The sequence below is a fragment of the Antedon bifida genome, chromosome 5 (genome assembly GCF_963402885.1).
Source record: "Antedon bifida chromosome 5, ecAntBifi1.1, whole genome shotgun sequence".
NCBI classification, from domain to species: domain Eukaryota; kingdom Metazoa; phylum Echinodermata; class Crinoidea; order Comatulida; family Antedonidae; genus Antedon; species Antedon bifida.
In genome coordinates, this window is record NC_136230.1 from 14,628,582 (window position 1) to 14,648,759 (window position 20,178).

Genomic DNA, 20,178 nt, shown 5'->3' on the forward strand with positions numbered 1-20,178 from the left:
TATAGTAGTATTATATTATTATTGTAACCGAATTAACATTTTTAAAGTTTTATAGAATACAAATACTGGTTCGCAATGTCCGACACTCCACACTAAACATGGCCATGCATTTAATACTAAACATTGTATTACATTGACTGACATGTCAGAATGTTATAATGTACTTGATATCGAAACTATACTAAATGACCAAAAGATGACATACACTTTTGTCAAATCATATCCTGTTTTGTATCGTTGGATAGATTTGAACTATGAAATTATTTTAAAAATAATATTATTTGTTCATTATAAACGATGTAGTCAATCTTTGTTTGTCATTTAAAGTAATGGTAAATGTATTATTTGCATAGTGTCCCATGTCGATTATGAACGCGTTATAATGTTGATTCTGTTCTGGTTCGCTATGTGTAAAAGTGAAGATCAAAATAATTAAAATGTTAGATTCAATCGTGATCTTTGAAATTGTAATCATTAATATTGTCCCAATGTTAATATTTAAAGTAATATTTTCTTTTTTTTTTGACCCAAGCCTAAATAATATGAAAGTAATCTTTAGAAAATAAATAGTACATATCCATAATCCGAATATGGATATTGGTATAATGAATATTTCTTTCTGGGCTTCCGATTTAAGTGAAGTAGACATTATTTTATTTTATTATTACCTACAGTAGTAACGTTCTACCGCTAATTTATTTTATTTTTTTTAAAGATAATCATGTTACTACTAATCACCAACCATAACATCGTTGATAGGGAACCAGATGTAAACAACAGATGCATCAGAGGCATCTCTGACTCCGCTTGAGTAAGACTGAACGAGAGCTCCCGATATTACTTTTCCATAAAGGCTACAACACGTTCCAAAAAGCCTGACAACGTAAGTTTTGAAGAATTTGTTAAAGAATCTCTTTCCAATATCATGAAATCGCAAAATAACCTTGAGAGTAAACTAGCTGAATCTATTAAATTCAACGAAGACAGAATTATTGCTCTGGAAAAGGCTCAGTCGCGATACGAAGCTAGGCATGCGGAACTCGTCGACGATTTGCATACAGCTCGCAACACAATTGCGTCTATGCAGGCTGAGCTGAACAAGGCTGAACGCTTCTTCAGGAGAAATAATATTCGCATTGTGGGAATCGCTAAATCGAATAACGAAAACCCAATCAACATTGTTGAAGATTTCTTAGCCACTCATTTTAAAATTAAACCGACGATTGAGAGAGCCCATCGAGACGGTCTAGGATTCGAAGGCAAGCCGCCCCATATACTCTTTAAAGTGCTTTCATATGTGGACAAAGTAACAATCCTCAAAAACCGACATAAACTCGCTAGTTCAGGTGCCTACATTATAGACGACTTAACCCGTACGGACAGGCAAGAGAAGAACAAGTGGAAGACCCAAGTTAAAGCCCTGTATGATCAAGGAATCAAGCTTAGGTTCAGAGCCGGGAAATGGCGTTCATCAACTGGTATCCCACATGCGTTTAAGTAGTAAAAGAAAATTAATTAATAATTCAGATGCCGTATTGTTACATAAAATACAGAGTGTACATAATCTTCTGGAAGCCATAGTAATTATTTCATTAACATGCATAGGGTCTAGGCTAACACAAAAATCTAAAAAGAGGCCTATAAATCAATATAGGGGAAGTGGAATGCTACCGGCAGTCAACATAGCCATATATTCTATTTAATCCCTTCTGATCACTCTAAGCTTTTTTGCATAGGACTACACCCCACTTCAAGTCGTCTTCTAATACTAATACCGGTACGTGTAATTTTCACATGATATCCAGCTCGCTAGACCGAATTGACCAAATTCGCTTCACTTCCCATAAAAATCATGTCTACTATACTATTCTGTTGTACCATGATACTATGATACATTTCAAACATTCTTGTTTTGAAGATGTCGATATCTTGTCGCCTCTGCTTATCATTACTGGCTCAAAATAACCCACGTCAACATTGGCAAATGGTGGTGTATCGCATGTTTTGACTTAGTTGTATCTCTTCTATGTTTATTTAATAAGTGTTTTCTCTGTTTATCCAGTAAAGTTCATTCAGCTTTGTTGGCATGATACTTCTATCACTGTGACCATAATTCAAATGAGTATATTGAATAACGAAATCAGCAATAGTTGGTCCCAAAGAAATGAAAAAATAGTTGCTTTTTAATAGGCTGGAATTGCTTTTACAGCCACAAAAACTGTCAGTACTATACTAGGCTTGATGTAGACTTGCCCCAAGTCTGTATTTATTGTCTTTTTTTTTTATTTATTTGTTTTCATTTCGACCGCGATTTTTGTCTAGACTTGCCCCAAGTCTGTATTTATTGTCTTTTTTTTTTATTTATTTGTTTTCATTTCGACCGCGATTTTTGTTATTTTTGAAAATACAGACTTGTGAAACACGTATAGAAATCGATTTGCAGACCGCAAACATCCGATAAGAATGACGTAGGTTATCATACCGTATTTGGCTATATGGGGCGGGCGGTATGTAAATATGGATTTCGAATCAACCAATGATCATTTTGTTTCAAAATGAAAAAGATCGAGTACGTACGTACAGTGCTGAATGTACGATCGAGACTGAACAACTGTTGAAATATAAAATCGTGTTGCCAAGTTGTTTTGTTTATTAATTGTTTAGTCCTGGCCTAGGCCTCCTTCGTAGGGCTACTCAACTTGTACGTATGACCTGCCAAATAAAACGCCAATAAGGTACATACCACCACCGACGGGCACACAACAGGGCTACACCACCACACAGAACAGGACAGGGTCTGGGTTGGAATTAAATAAATGATCCATTCAATGTTTGATTTGGCGGAGAAGCTAGCCTATCATATCAAGACGAGTTTTCATGTTCTTGGAAAAAATCTCATCAAATGTTTACTACTTACTAGGCATATAAAATCATTTCTAGCCTTCAAAAACTTTCATCAATGTACTCAAGTACACATTGTCTAAACGTAACATAGCGCATGCGCATCGTCTTAGATGTTGAGTCTTTGAAATTCTGAAATATGAATATTAAAACGACGTACGAGTGAGTAGCCAATGGCATGCGGCTGAAACTAGTCAACTGGATAATTTATGCACCAAGAATTCTTGGTGTCAAACCACGTGACTTATGCGTGTTTCCCCAGACGGAGTATCCAAACTCAAGTAATACACGTATGAAACACCATATGTGCAAAAATATTTATATTTTTACAAAACTCCGTCTGGAGCCCAGACTAGGCTTGATGGTAAAATAATGCAACTTATGCGACAACGTGATTGCACGCATAAAAAGGCTAAACAATCTGGTTTAGAAATAGATTGGAACACCTACAAAACGTTACGGAATAACGTGACTGATAAAATCCGGACCAAAAAAAGTGAATATTAATAATAATATCAACCATCGAAAATAACAAAGGTGATTCGTCAATACTATGGAAGAAACTAAAAGAGGTCCTTCTAAGCAATACAAAATCAGCCCCAAATTGTATTTCCAATAATGGAATTACTATCAACAATCCTGACGACATTGCTGATATATTGAATGAACATTTCTCCACAATCGGTGAACGTATGGCGAATGCAACAACCAGTAGTATATTTGAATCAAACCAAAACGTCTCTGAGTCAAATTCACTCGAACAATGTATATTGCCAGACATCACAGAAGAATTTGTTCAAAGTCAATATTAGTAATGTCTGCTGGTAAAGCAACAGGTACAGACGACGTCAGTGTAAAAATGCTAAAACTAGCTTACCCACACGTGACAAAGTCATTAACCCATGTCCTAAAGAGAGGGCGCTGATCAAGCTGCAGCCATCACGTTTTTCTTTTTCTTTCTTCGCTCTCTTCATTTTTTTTTAGTGTGTTTTTTAGTTCGTAGATCCTTTTTGATGTAATTTGATGATTTTTGATGTTAGTAACTGTACCCGATTGTGCTGTCTCGTGTTTTTAGTCTTGTAAACTGTTTTTTGCGTGTTATACTCTCCGACCAACAACTTGCAACATAGGCTAGGCTACCCCGCTTCCGGCGACCGCTACAATGTGCAAGCAGAATTCCACCGGCACTCGCTATGATTTAACAACATCTGGAAGCGTGTTCAGAGCTAGGCCTAGAGGAAGGAGAGCAGGGCGGAAAGCACGGCGAAGGATTCCTGTCATATTTAATGTATTCCCGATTGAATCTAAACGGCCTCACATTATTAAGGGTAATAATAGAACCCCTGTGAGAACTATTATTCATATTGCAATTTCACAGAAGCAGGATAAAAACAATAGGCTAGCGATAGAGAAGAATAAGCAACAACTTTTGCCTAATTTTTTATTAACGAACGCCCAATCGCTGATCAATAAGCGTGATGAATTTCATCTGTTGATGAATAAGGAATCCGTTAATGTTGGTATAATTACTGAGAGCTGGTTTTCTACCACCCACCATCAAGACCAACTGGACATACCTGGTTATGCCCTATTCTCCAAATGTCGTGAAGACCGACGTGGGGGTGGAGTAGCAATCTACACCAAAGATGGCCTCAATGCTCAAGAACTTAAGGTTGCAGCCCCCCCTGAGTTGGAGATTCTTTGGATCAGACTAAGAGGCACCAGACTACCTAGAGGACTATCGCAAATTGTAGTGTGTGGTATATATATAGTCACAGATTCACCACATCAACAGTTATTGAAAGAACATCTAATCAACACAATTGATGAAATTCGCACACGGTCCCCAGATACCGGATTTTGCATAGCTGGTGATTTCAATCGTATGGTGATTGGTGACATTCTTAAAGGCAACGATTTTCGTCAAATTGTTAAATTTAACACGCGTAATAATGCTGTTCTTGATCTAATCATTACAAATATGGATGACACGTTTTATACAGCACCATCTGCATTAGCGCCTATTGGTATGAGCGATCATGTGTGTGTACTATGGAAACCAAAGATCAGACCGCGGCTCAACTCTACAAAGAACATAGTGGTTCGTCCATTTTATGAATCAAGAAAATGTGAGTTTGGAAGATGGTTATTAACACAGGATTGGCTTGAGGTGATGAATAGCACTTCTACTCAAGACAAAATGGACGCTCTTTATAACATTTTGAACAGTGCAATAGATAAGTATTTTCCGACAAAAAAAGTAAAAATACACTGTGCTGATAGACCCTGGGTAACTAATTGCATTAGAGACCTAATAGCTAAGAGGCAGGCCGCTTTTGCTAGGGGGGACACCACACTTTTTAAGAAGTTACGAAATAAAGTAAAACGAGAAATTGAAGTTGCCAAAACTAAGTATTTTTCAACTAGAATAAGACACCTACGGCACAATGACCCACGAAAATGGCACTCGCAAATTAAAGATTTAACATCATCTAAAATGGGTCGAGATCTAAATATTAATGTTACAGACATACCCGCCTCTGTTCACATAGGTATCGCCAATGCAATTAATTCCCAGTTTGCTAGCATTAATAATGACATACCCCCACTAGACTATTGTATTTTACCGGCATATTTGCCATGTAACAGCCCTGTACCGCAAGTTAAAGAATGGGAGGTTTATAATAAGTTAAGAAAAACCAACCCACATAAATCAGTAGGACCTGATAAAATACCACCCTTAATTCTTAAAGAGTTTGCCCTTGAGTTAAGTGAACCCCTTACTAATATTTTAAATTGCTCATTTAGGGAAGGAAGTCTCCCCACCCAATGGAAATCAGCTGTGACTGTTCCTATCCCCAAGGTACATCCACCAAAAATTGATAAGTTAAGACCTATCTCGTTAACATCTGCCTTTGCAAAAGTAGCAGAGCAATTTGTTTGTGAATGGGTGGTATCTGATATCCAGAATAAATTAGATGTAAGACAGTATGGCAATGTCAAAGGGGCATCAACTAGCCACTACTTAGTACGTCTAGTTCATGATATGTGTGCTGCAGCTGAGGAAGCTCATAACATAGGGACGGTTGTCCTTACGGACTTCACTAAGGCCTTTGATCGTATTGAACACAACACCTTAATCAATAAAATCATCGACATTGGAGTCCGTGGGTCAATCGTCCCTTGGATTTGCAGCTTCCTCAGCTGCAGAGAACAATGTGTAAAATATAACAACTCCCTATCAAGTGCTATCACGTTAAAAGCTGGTGTCCCCCAGGGGACTAAACTTGGTCCCATTGCATTTCAAATCATGATCAATGATGCTGTTAAGGGTGCTAAAACGAATGCTTTAAAATATGTTGATGACCTATCTGTTTATGAAAATCGTAAGATAACACAACCAGGTCACTTGCAGCATGATCTTAATGAGTTTCATGATTGGTGTAAAAGGAATGTTATGGACCTGAACCCTGCTAAATGCCAGGCACTACAAATATGTTTTAGTAAAAGGAATATTCCTGAAAATAAAATTTATATCGGGGGTAACGAACTAGCATTTGTCACCCATGCTAAAATACTTGGAGTCACGTTACAAAATAACTTAAAATGGGATAAGCATATTGGGGATATTGTCCTCAAGGCTAATAGGAAGCTTTTCATTTTAAGGAGTCTAAAGAAATTTGGCTTCAACCCTGATGAACTATGCTCTGTCTACTGTGGGTACATTAGACCCCTCCTTGAATATGCCGATGTCGTATGGCACCCTGGCTTAACCAAATCGCTTAGCAACTCTATAGAATCTGCCCAACGCAGAGCATGCCGTACCATATTGGGAAGGGATTTTAGTTCGTATGACAAAGCTCTAAAGGTCTGTAACATCTCATCCCTCATTGATAGGAGAATAGCTCACAGTCTCAAATTTGCCAAGGGAATATCTGAGACTGTTCATTCTGCTGATCTTTTACCGGTGACACGGTTTGAAAGTCATGGGAGGTTGCTCCGTAATAGTAATAACATTTCACAATTACCATCCAGAACCGCCCGTTTCAGTAACAGTCCAATCCCTTATTTTATCCGCCTGCTTAACGCCTGATCTTCACTCATTTTTGTATCATTTATTTTTGTGTATGTTTCAAATTTTGTATATTTTATTGGTCTATGTACATGCATGTAAAAGTTACCCACAATCTGGCCTTTGGCCACTAGTGGTAACTTGTGGCATGGTGGCGTTTTTTGATGTTTTATATGAAATAAAGAATAATATATTAATGATATATTGAAACATTGTATGTTAATTAGTCACCTTAACCTTACCATATACGATGATTTAAAATTCTGAGTTTTAGTATTATAGTATTACAGTTGAAGTTCTGTGAGCGGCCTCCTCCCTTAATATAAAGGCCGTACTTTCATAAGCCCGTTTGTTCTTCATCTAATTAGTAGACCTCCTGTAAGCAGTCATCTCACGTGAGAGGCCGCGGCAAATTTGGTTACAAGACATTAGATTGTTTGTATGGTATTTACCTCCCTGTAAGCGGCCACCCAAAAAAATCGTATTGACTTTTGACAACAAGGCAAGTTTTAGTTAGTGTTTACCGACCGACCGACATAGTGAGCTGTAGAGTCCGTTTTGCACGCGTCTAAAAATACAATGTTGATACTTATATTGTGCTTTATATATTAGCTTTATTTCGAAGCGGTTTTAAAAATATTCCTGTGTTTTTTTAGATGAGATGAGAAAACTACACAGATTTTGACCAACCGATTTGTTTGAAAATCATAAATAATACTAAATCATCTGATTATAAATTAAATGGAGAGTATAGAGGCTAGTTGCGTTCAGAAAGCCGAAAAATATCGTGCATAGCCATAATACGTGATTTTGACCCTCTATCGGCAGAACCTCCTGTAATCGGCCACTGTTCAATTCCATAAAGTAATCAATTAATAGGAGTTGATACCTTAGTGCTTATAACAGCCAAGGTCTATAGTCTACTTTAGTTAAGTATAGTAAGTCAACATGAATTCCAGAAAAGTGAGTAACCTGCTACATAACAAACACTGAATGTAAAAAAATTATTTTGCTCGCAGTTTGTAAATTTGTAATTGTATATTCTTTATTTTTTTAATGCATTTTTGTATATATATATATTTTTATATTGGATGTTTGTGTAAATTTTGCTCGTTTTGGTATATATTTTATGTTAATGTTACTGGACGCAATTCAGTTTTGTACTGCAATGTCTTTGTTTTAATAAACCAGAATAAATAAAAAAAAAAAAAAAAAGAATGTATAGTTTTCCGAAGAATGCGCTACATGGCTAAATTAAACTAAATTTGAACTCATCAAGCCCAAAGACGTTCATTTTTGTCGCAAATACTGTAATAGCAAATGCAAGCGTAATCAACTGAAAAAAAGATATTTAGGCCTAGCCTAGATGTCATAAGTAAGTCCATTAATTACAATTGTCACGGCTGGTCTCTTCAGAAAATAGCGAACCTACAAAACCCTCTTGCTATGGGCTTGCACTTCACCGTGAGTTCTCCTCGTTAACGCACACCCTGTAACTAAAATGAAATACACATACTCTATGACCCGAAAAAAAATGTGTATAGTGTGTCTATTCTGTGTCATACAATATTAAGAGCGAATAACCAATAAGTAAAGGTTAATATTCTATTCTGTTCCGTTTATTCAGTAAGGCCTACATTTTACTCAGATACGTGTTAATTTTCATTATGATCACACGATTACGAAATCAACAACAGTTGACCACATACGAATGACAATCGGTTCTTTTTAGTGGGCTGAATTATTAACAATAATTGATTTAAACGGCCACCAACTGTCAGTACTCAGTTAATAAAAGTCCAAGTCCCGCTTGTACAGAGAACTTTTACAGATACAATATCATTTCACTATAAATCTTTGATATCATGTGTATATAAACAACACTGGATTTGTTTACAATTGTCATGTCACGGCAATACGATTGAGTTTCATAGGAAACAAAGTTGTAGAGATTATAAGTTTCTGAAATATACTGTAGTGCTGCTGCTGTGTTATCTGAGAAAGTTTATAATCTAATGACATTATGTGTTCAATTATCTTAACACAAATACCAATTGAAATGCCTTTTAAATATGTCTACTATAATCTTTTCCATACAAACAATGAAAACGCATATCCATCATTACTAAGTAAGGTATCAGGGATAGGTATATGGCTTCAGGTTGATGTGCGTACTTACATTTTCATCACATTGAACCTGTACGTTCTATCACTTAAACTATTAAGATTACACACCTGTTCATGTGCGCCATATTATTGCTCATATATTCTTTACCAAAAAAGAAATTTTGCAAGCACGGTTAATGTATTGATTCAACATTACTTTGTTTACCAATTGGGATTGCATATCCATGTGAAGTGATAATTATATTAATAAGGTACACTTGCGAAACCAAATTTCCAGATGTCTCTCTGTATGCTGCTACCATTAGCATAAACTGCATTGTCAACTTTATTCTTGGTTCTTAATAACAACAGGGGCTAAATTTGAACCAGAACACTGGGGTGGTAACCCCATTTCATCACAAAAGATGCCCTTGGTTCTTTATAATCCCGTTTAAAACTAGTTGTGGCGCAAGGATATTCGCGACAGGGGGATATGCGAGCGAAGCGAGCATCACTTGGCTGATGGCCAGGGGACCGCCAAGGGGCCCGCGCCCCAGTATGGGTGAATCCCTCGAAAGCAACGTTCTAGCGTTATTTGAGGCCGTTTTAATCAGATTTAGAAGAGGAAACTTTTGTCACTTTTTATGGCATTGTGGGCAAAATACATTGCACGAGGTCCGATGGTATGCGTGACTGTGTTTAAATAAATGCTTTCAATTTTAAATTTTTTTTATTTAAAGTTCAGTATAAGTCTATATTTATCGGCTAAATTTTATCATAGAACATTTATACGAACCGCGAACGTATGATGTACCCACGCACAGTGGGCAAGAATCAAAATTGTGCCGAACGTCCAAAATGGTAAATGTGACAATCCAAACTTGTTAATATTGTGTTAGGAAAAGATATCTTAAATTTTATAAATCCACTAATAATTTTATGTTTATGTAATTTTATTAGTGTCTTGTAACCATGGAAACTGTGAGAAACCATAAAATTTCACTTAAAAAGAGCAAAAAAACAACAGTTTTTATAAATTTGCTGTTATTTTCTTCTAAAATAAAAGCAATGAATTTGATACTGCATGATGTTTTTTTCTGTTATTAATCATATTAGGCAGTAAACATTTTAATTATTGCTTTATTTTGGGGTTAAAGGTCACTAAATGCACCAAATACAAAAAAATCGTATTTTTAAAATAAAACCATTAAAATAGTTTAGATTCACAAATTTACCAAAACTGTTGTTTTTACTCTTTTTAAGTGAAATTTACCAAATATAAAATTATTAGTGGATTTATATAATTTAAGATATCTTCTTCCTAATATCAATATTAAAAAGTTTGGATTGCCACATTTACCATTTTTGGACTTTTGACACACTTTGAATTGATTCTGGCCCACCGTGCTACGGGCCAAGAGGTATTAATTTTATTATTCTAATTTTTTTTAATCGGTAATCGTGACCCTTTATAACTTGTTGTTGTATATGATGTGCCAGCGTGCGCGATATTGGTACATGCTACGTTCTAGGCGTTGGAGTAGTAAACAACCTAATGAAAGTGACAGTGGGTCTGTTACTGCTGAAAAATTAAAAATAATCGATTTTCCTAAGTACCACAAACCACAGAATTAACCGCGTTGCAACTGAAAATTTTCTCCGACGTTGGTAATGGTAATCGCTTTTTAAACAAGGCCAACAGCCATAAGTCGCGTGCTCTCAGAAAAAAATGAACTTTCAAAAAGTAATGTACTTTAAACATTTTCTGTACATCAAAACAGTTCAAAAAGTACAGAAAAGCGATAAAACGTATAGTGATACCGGACCGACAGACAGACCGACAGACACACCGACCGACCGACATAGTGAACTATTGAGTCGCGTCCACGCGATTAAAAACACGTAATCCATACCCACAACGCAGTTCAAGTTATTGAAGGCCGATGAGAGTTGGTTTGTTTACATCCTATCGCTGCCTAAAACTCTCACATGTAGGATTAAAAATTGAACTCTGACGTAAATTATATATATTATTTGTAAATTAAACATCTAGGCCTATTACCGTACCACATACAACAGAACAATGATGTATTAATAAGGGCACGTCGGCGAGAAAGTTCGTTTCGCCGTTGGTTCTTCTACTCTAGGGCCTAGCTGGGCTATAATTTCTACCGAAAACAACAGGCCTAAAAAAGGTCATACAAAACATCGTTAGCCTGGACTGGGATGGATGTAACAGTGTACTTGTAACGTAGAATCCTGGAGTCTCTCGGTATAATTCTCCCGCCCCCCTTCCCCCCTCCCCTCCACAAAATAATAACAATCAAAATGTTATCTCATCGGTCCACATCGTTGTTTTGCTGATTATCGTCGATTGCGCAAATAAACAGCATGCTTTGTGAGTGAGGGTTGCCTACTCTAGAGGTCAAAGTGTGGTCAGTTATCGCTATTTGTATTGCAGCTCAAAACTGCTCCGTAATAATCGATTAAAACAAGAAATAATCGGTTAAAACACGCAATGGATTGAGTGTTTTTAATCGGTTATTTCATTTTGCGCCGTTTCTGCTGCCCAAAAATAATCGATTAAAAAAATAATCGGTTAATAACCGAATATTCCTGCTCAGCAGAAACAGGCCCAGTGGGTAGACTTGTAAATGGTAGTTGCGAATGAATTGCCGTTTCTTACAAAGGGAGCATACGTACCGCCTCTCGTAACTACGCATTTTGGTCCTTGGATGTATATAGCATGGCCCTCGGATGTCGACGCGTAAGCTGGTCCAACTTCTAAATATAGAGTTACTGTATAAATGTTTCTTACAAAGGGACACCGCCAGACAAATGCGTCCTATCACTAGTAAGTAACTTGATTCACATTTTGGTTCTTGAAACTTTGATACAGCGCAGATATCGACACGTGAACCGCAATGAAAATGAGACGTTTTAAAATAAATTATTAAATATAATATTAAATATTAGTAGGGCTAATAATAATTTTCCTCAGAAATTATGAGGACGGTACTTCTGCACACGTTTATGAGTGAGAATCAATAAGGCATTTATCGAAAATGCAGACCGTCTTAAAATTACTTAACATGTTTCGAGAAATATATTCTCATCATCAGAACTGTAATCAAAGCCTAGAGTATTTGTATACCTACTACACAGTTGCGTTTAAATGAGTCAATAATTATCATGAGAATATATTTATCGAAACATGTCACGTAATTTAAGACGGTCTGCATTTTCATAACATGTCTTATGATATGTTATGGTCTAACCACTGTTAAGATTATTAAATCTTTGGAGGTGTGCTACAACAACTCATTGAGAATATTGCTAGGCTTTACCTAAGCACTGTAGTGCTAGTAATATGTTTGCCACGAGGAGAATTCCCTCTTTCTACGAGCATGTACGCAAGTGCGTCTATGGTTTTAGATTAAGAGTTGTGAATTGTGAAATCCACGAACTATTTGTTCCGATATTCAAATCTCTACACTAAGTGGGAAAAAATCCTATTTTAGTTTGATTTTCCGGTTTTGTATTATTTGTTGTTGTATATAATAGTATATATGGAATATTTATTCTGAAATAAAGTGATCAAATCAAATCATATATTATTGATTCTCACTCGTAATTTTGGTGGTATTATATGTTTATGTAATTAATACACAGTGAAAAAGCTTATTTTAGTATCCTATATATAGTAATACATTTTTCTATAAAATTTAAAGAGAAGATGGAATTTAAAATCAGTTACAAAAGCCGACGATACGAGAGAATTACAAGTTTGAAAAAACACCCACTTGTTCTTTTCAAAACACATTGCACATCGGCGAGGTCCGATGGCATGCGTGACTGGCGAAACAACGCAACAAAAATGTTGGCTGAACAAAAATTGCATGTTTTGTTGTACTGTAGGCTTATCAGTAGGCCTACAATGAAACGTGTATTTTATGTACCCAACGGTACAAAGTGTCATACAAATCGTACATTTAATAATTCGAACAGCCTAGATCGTGAACGTAATTCGTACGCTTTTGTTGTAGCGTACGTATACACAGTACACGACGTACGCGTCGGTAAATTCGCCGGGGAAGTAACTATACGCATTTTGGTCCCTGGATGGAAGATGTGTATTAAGCGTAAACCGTGTCATCATGTGTTTGTAATTACTACTTTAATTGTACTGATTGGAATAATTAATCAGTATTTAATAATGCTTGCCCTAATCAATGTTAGTTACATTGAAAACCTCATCCAAAATGCGATGTAAATCCACTCAACAATTTGTTGAATGGCAAGAGGAGACATGGGTCGGCTAATTCACTTGCTATTGTTTGTCTTTTTTTAACAATATTTTGATGACGAAGCAACAGTTAGTGTAAAGTCAGAGTGACAATAGTTATAATAATTATTGTTTTAGATTTGTAATAATTACGTCAAGAATAGCCTCTTCCCTAGTAGCTATGTCAACTACTTGACTTGACTATTCTGCCCTGATTTACGAAAGGGCATTATCTCAAAAAATGTAGTTTTGAGTAAATAAGCAAAACGTGTTTGAGTTTATCTTTAAAAATCTAAAGACAAATTAATGGTTTTTCAGTTATAATAGGTATTAGTACATATATAGAAAATATGTAACATGAATTTTATTTTAATACTTTATTTTTTAGGGGGTCAAAATTGAGATAATTCCTTCTTGTAAATTATTCATACTAACTAATAACAATAGATAATTTAACAAAAGGCATTATCTCTATATTTACATAGAATGTACACTACAAAACATCTAATAGCACAAGACAAATATGTTGCATTAGGGATAGGTTAAAGTTAAGGAGAGTGAGTAACATGTGGCCGTTGGGCGAGGGGTGGGGAGGGTGTTTGTTGGGGTGGGGATGGGTTTAGGGGGGCGGGATTGTGGTACTCGCTTTGGAAGGATTTCATGAAATTTGATGACAAAAAAATAAAAAAAACATTTATAAAAACTCGATGTACAGTGATTTTATCGTATTTTCTCTCTTGATACAGATTATTGCTTTATGCATTATATTTACAAGTTTTGTATTTGATATATTTATTCGTTTTCTAACAGATTGCGTACGTTTGAAGTTGGTCGATTTTTCCAAAAGTTTTCTGTTTGTGGAATCAATTTCTTTATTATGTTGTCTTTTTTAATTTGTGGAATTCCTGTTTTTCTTTAAAAACTCTCTAGACATATAACTGGTATCCATATATTCACATTTCCGGTTTAATTTTGTTTCAACTTTTTAAAATAGTACTTCTTTAAATGGAATTCAATGTAATGACTACGCTTGCTTACAGCCACACCCAAAAAGCTCTATTCAATCAAAATGTAATTCAAAAGACTAAAATACAAATTTCCCAATGCCATTGTTTTATAACAAAAGTTGCTTGACATTGATTTAAATATCAATTGGAAAACACTACAAATGACCATTGGACTTTTTTTTACATTTTCAACATTTTCAAGGATAATAACGAAGACATAAGTAATAAAAAGTAATAAACTTAGGCCTACTCATTCAATAGGCACTTGAAAATGTTCTTTGTAGTCATGTTTTTCCATTTTAGTTTGGTATCCACATAAATTTATGTTAGTGTTGTCAAATACAATATTTTGATTAAAAGATTCAATTTATTTTAGTTAACATCTACAAACATAGTTTGAGCGTGGTAATTAGCATGCATAAAGTCAACCTCTGATTGGATAATTGTTACTGCTTCAGTGTGCAGTCAAGCGATCATTTCCTGTTGTGTATTGTTTTTTTAAGATAATGCTTTCTGCTGAATTTTTTGTAGGTATGAATAAAGATAATGCCCAAGCTGATTTTAATTTTTTAAATATTTTTAATATTTATAGAAAACATTTTTAGTAGCTGTTAAGTTTAAATGATAGATTATACCCTCAAAAGTCATGTAAGACAAAAATCTCAATTTTGAAAAAAATTGAGATAATGCCCTTTCGTAAATCAGGGCAGTATTGGGCATGGCAAAGTGCCCTGGTATCTGCACGGTTAAATCGCATAAAGCATAAAGCAACTATATTCTACAAATAAACATGTCAGGAATAGACAATGTATTCGCTTAGTATATAAATTATACCAATTTCTTTATGTAAATGCTGTTGTCAGTATACTGCTATTTACGTACATGATACGGTACAGCAACACCTTCGCCGTGATCATGTTTACGATAATATGTAAAAATAATGTAAAAAATCAGAGATGTTATCTATCGGGTTGCCAGTTATATAGTAAAAACAAATTTTAAGAGAGGGCGCACTAGCGGTGGTTGGTCGTGTTTATGATTTCGTAGTCTGGAGACCTTTTTATTATCATTATTTTTACACTTTTCGATCGCAAGTATTTTAAAAACATAACGCTATTTGCTCTTTAGCATTATTGCTTGACGGAGTCATAGAAAATAAGCCTTTTTGTTCAAGGATTGTTGTGATTTTTAAGGATGGCTAGTGGAGGCTATATTGGAGGTGGTAGTAGGCCTAAGACAGCTCGTAAGCTTAGGTCGGCGTTAACCCCAGCAGGGGATGATTCGATACCTCATCTAGGCCTATGTGGTAGTTGTTGTAAAGCTGTTGATAATCAATCAGTAACGTGTGGCATGTGTGGGTTTTGTTTCCATTGTTCATGTCAAGACGTAGGCAAGTCTTTATTTGATGTTATTTCATCTGGTGAACAGGGTCTTCATTGGTAATTGTCGTACCTGTAATAAGTCTGCTTGTGGTTTTTTGAAAGCGTTGTCGACGATCGGTAAAACACAGGGAAATATTCTCAAAAGACATAAAACGTATAGATGAAACTATCACACGAAATTCAAGTGATATTGCTGATCTTAAGGTTAAGGATTCAACTGATAAGATTGATTTGTTGACAGCAATGAATGAGAGATTTGAAGATGAAGTTGAGAAGGAAAGAAGAAGGTGTAACCTAATGTTATATAATATTGAGGAAAATACAAGTAGTGATCCCATGATCCGCAAACAACATGACTTATCTGTTATCCGTTCTTTTTGTAACGGTTCAGTTGATATCGACGCCGAAATGAAAGTTATCTATCGTGTTGGAAAAGCTGAGAAGGATATTAAGAGGCCTTTGAAATTAGTTTTCAGAAAGGAGTCTATTAAACGTCAAGTGTTTTCATTAGCAATTCAGAAGGGTTTTGCTGTTAGTAATGATAGAACCATGAAAGAAAGAGAAGCATTCACTAAGTTAAAAGGTGAATTAAAAACGCGATTAGATGCGGGTGAGAAAGACATAGTTATCCGAAGTGGGAAGATAGTAAAGTTTTTTCGTTCCCAATAAAGAAAATAAAAACAGAAAGTTCTCTAATTTAAAAGAAAGTACGTTTTCCAATCAGAAACTTAACTTTTGGTACTCAAATTGTGATGGTTTTCTAAATAAGAAGTCAGAGTTACTTTCTTGTTTGGTTTCAGAAAAAGTTGATTTTATTGCATTGACAAAGATTTTACCAAAGCATTGTTTGTACCCGCCACTGATAAATGAATTTCGTGTCCAAGGTTACCAAGCATTTTTTTCGAATGAAGATTTTACTTCTGGTCGTGGTGTTTTAATTTATGTCAGAAATGGAATTTCAGTTTCTCAAATTTTCTTTAAGAAGAATAAGTTTATAGAGTCAGTTTGGGTTAGAGTAAAAGAATTAAAAACGGATTTTTTATTAGGTTGTGTTTACCGTAGCCCGACTTGTAGTATGGATAATAACATCAAGCTGAACTCATTGTTCCGTGAAGTATATAAATCATCTTTTTCTGATTTAATCGTTGTCGGTGATTTTAACTTTAAAAGTATTAACTGGGAATTAATTTTTGTGTCTTCGGAAGATGGAGATTCCAGCAGAAGTTTCTTTGACACCATCAACGATCTATTTTTAATTCAACACGTTATGGAACCTACTAGATACAGAGAAGGCGAAACACCCAATGTTTTGCATCTGGTTTTTACAGACAAGAGAATACTATAAATGGCATTATGCAGTCTCCACCACTGGATAAAAGCGACCATATGATGTTACAATTTTCATTGGATCTTGTAAGAGATGACAGAATTGAACCAAGTATTCGATGTTACAGGCATGGTAACTATGATTTGTTGCGCGAGAAAATTGGTTTGGTAGATTGGGATGTGGTTTTCAATGATAAATCAGGTATTCAATCATGGGACGAGTTCGAGCATATACTTGCGAAGAATATTGATGAGTGTATCCCGATGAGAAAGGTTTGCCACGGAAGAAAACCCCTTTGGATAAACAAAAAAATTTAAAAGCAGATTGCCAAAAAAAATAAATGTTGGAAACAGTATGTAAAGGCCAAGAGAAAACAAAAAGTATGTGTGTCAGCAAAATGGTCGAAGTTTGTCCAAGTAAGAAATCAAACAGTAGATCTGATTCGATGTAGTAAATATGACTTCGAAAATAAAATAGCAATTGAGATCAAATCTAATAAAAAGTCTTTTTGGAGGTATCTCAGTTCTCAGATCAAAATAAAGTCTGGTATACCCAACTTAACTGATAGTAATGGAAGGCATGTGTCTGATGACAAGGATAAGGCTGATTTGCTAAACACGTTTTTTAGTAGTGTATTTGTCGATGAAAATTTTTCAGAGGATTTTTTATCTCAAGTTGACTTTCCTTGTGACGAAATCTTAAATATTTTATCAACGTTGAATATTACTAAAACAGCTGGACCTGATGGTATTCACCCACGCATCTTAGTCGAACTAAAGGATATCATTTGCTATCCTCTCCATATTATTTTTACGAAATTGTTTCAAGAAGGAGCCGTCCCTAATAGTTGGAAACGGGCTACAGTGGTACCGATTTTTAAAAAAGGAGTGAAGTCTGACCCAAGCAACTATAGACCGGTGAGTTTAACTTCGGTAGTTGGTAAAATTATGGAGAGAATTATCAGGAAGGAATTATTGGACTTTCTTGAACATCACTAACTTATTTGTTATGAGCAATTTGGTTTCCGGCAAGGTCGTTCCTGTGCTTTACAATTACTTGATGTACTTGAAAACTGGTTTTTTATTTTGATAATCAGGATTGTTTTGATTGTATCTACCTTGACTACAAGAAGGCTTTCGATAGTGTGCCTCATCATAGACTCCTTCTGAAAATGAGTGCATTGGGTATTAGAGGTCAACTTCTAAACTGGTTTCAAGAATTTCCTAACGATAGACAACAACGGGTTAGTGTCAATGGATGTGTTTCAGATTGGGCTGATGTTAGTAGTGGTATCCCGCAAGGAAGCGTTGTTGGACCTGTTCTTTTCATTCTATTTATAAATGATTTACCTTCTGTTATTTCTTCCTCTGTACGCATGTTTGCAGATGATACTAAATTGTATATAGTATTTAACACTGTGAATGATGCTCAAGTTTTACAAGAAGATTTAGAGAGAGCATGTGACTGGTCTGACAAATGGCAATTACCTTTAACTAGGGTAAGTGCAAAGTAATGCACTTTGGGAAGAAAAACAACAAGCATCTGTATATGCCATGCATGGTTTCTTATTGAATGAAGTTAATCATTAAAAAGACCTCGGTGTTACTGTTAACTCTAAACTTGTTTTTAATGTACATGTGGCAGATGTGGCAATGAGAGCAAATCGGAAGTTGGGCATGGTATATCGAGCTTTCAAGTTTTTAAATATGGATGGGTTTCTTCGTTTATATAAAGCTATTATTCGTCCGACCCTGGAATACTGCAACGTTGTTTTTAACTCGCTACATTGCAAGGAGGAAGACCTGTTGGAAAAAGTCCAAGAACGTGCCACCAAGCTTATTTTTTCCATTCGTCATTTACCTTATTCAGAAAGGCTGACAATTCTCAACCTACCTACTCTCGCATATAGAAGGCAAAGAGCTCATTTGAAACAGATTTTTAAAATTTTACATGGAGTGGATAGTATTTCTGCTGATTCTTTTTTTGAGCGTGATGAAGATGTTAGAACACGTGGCCATTCTTTTAAATTAAAATTTAAGTTCTCACGCACAAATTGGATGAGGGACTCATTTGGTCGAAAAGCTATTATATTATGGAATTCGTTATCGGAGGATGTAGTAGCTTCAAGATCAACCAATCAATTTAAGTCCAGTCTTGAACGGGCATGATCCAACCACCCTCTTAAATTTGCGCCATATTCAAGAGTTGATGTAATTATCAAGATAGGCTTATAGGCATAGCCTAGCCTTGACTCCGGACCCAGCACCGCTGAGCTCCGGAAACAAGTAAACAAGTAAAAACAAATAATACTAGAATATAAAAAGTACATAATGAAAAAAGAATACATGGATAACCCCTTCGTTAACGTCTGAACTATACTAATTTTAAATCAATTGGAGCTCATCAGTCACACGTTGTAGTGATTTTGGATTTGACACAAGAATGTTTGGCAAATCAAAACTGATTACAATCCGATTATCAGGAATCTTAAATAAACAATGAGAGGAAGACGTAAACTTACTGTGAGTTTTTAGCATTTAAATTATTATAGTATGAGGCTAATTAGACCTATTTTAGTTTAGCGAATTTTGTTTCTCAGGCTTACTCTGCAAACGCAAAATTTTCGTTTAGGGCAATGAAATCATTAATAAAAACATAACCTTATACAGTATATTTATATTAGTTATTTTTTTTTTTCTCGCTTTACTTGGGCCTATTAGGCCTATTCGTTGATATTATTTAAAAAATACTAACAAAGGGTTACTATCGATGGTTTCGCTGTATAGATTAATACTAGAATATAAAAAGTACATAATGAAAAAAGAATACATGGATAACCCCTTCGTTAACGTCTGAACTATACTAATTTTAAATCAATTGGAGCTCATCAGTCACACGTTGTAGTGATTTTGGATTTGACACAAGAATGTTTGGCAAATCAAAACTGATTACAATCCGATTATCAGGAATCTTAAATAAACAATGAGAGGAAGACGTAAACTTACTGTGAGTTTTTAGCATTTAAATTATTATAGTATGAGGCTAATTAGACCTATTTTAGTTTAGCGAATTTTGTTTCTCAGGCTTACTCTGCAAAC

The 20,178-nt window shown here is 35.3% G+C and overlaps 1 protein-coding gene across 1 annotated transcript in view; it reads right to left on the bottom strand.

Moving 5' to 3' along the window:
* Positions 1–20,178, bottom strand: part of LOC144843358 (uncharacterized) — an 851,823-nt gene that overhangs the window by 566,550 nt on the left and 265,095 nt on the right. The gene's annotated exons all lie outside the window — the stretch shown is intronic.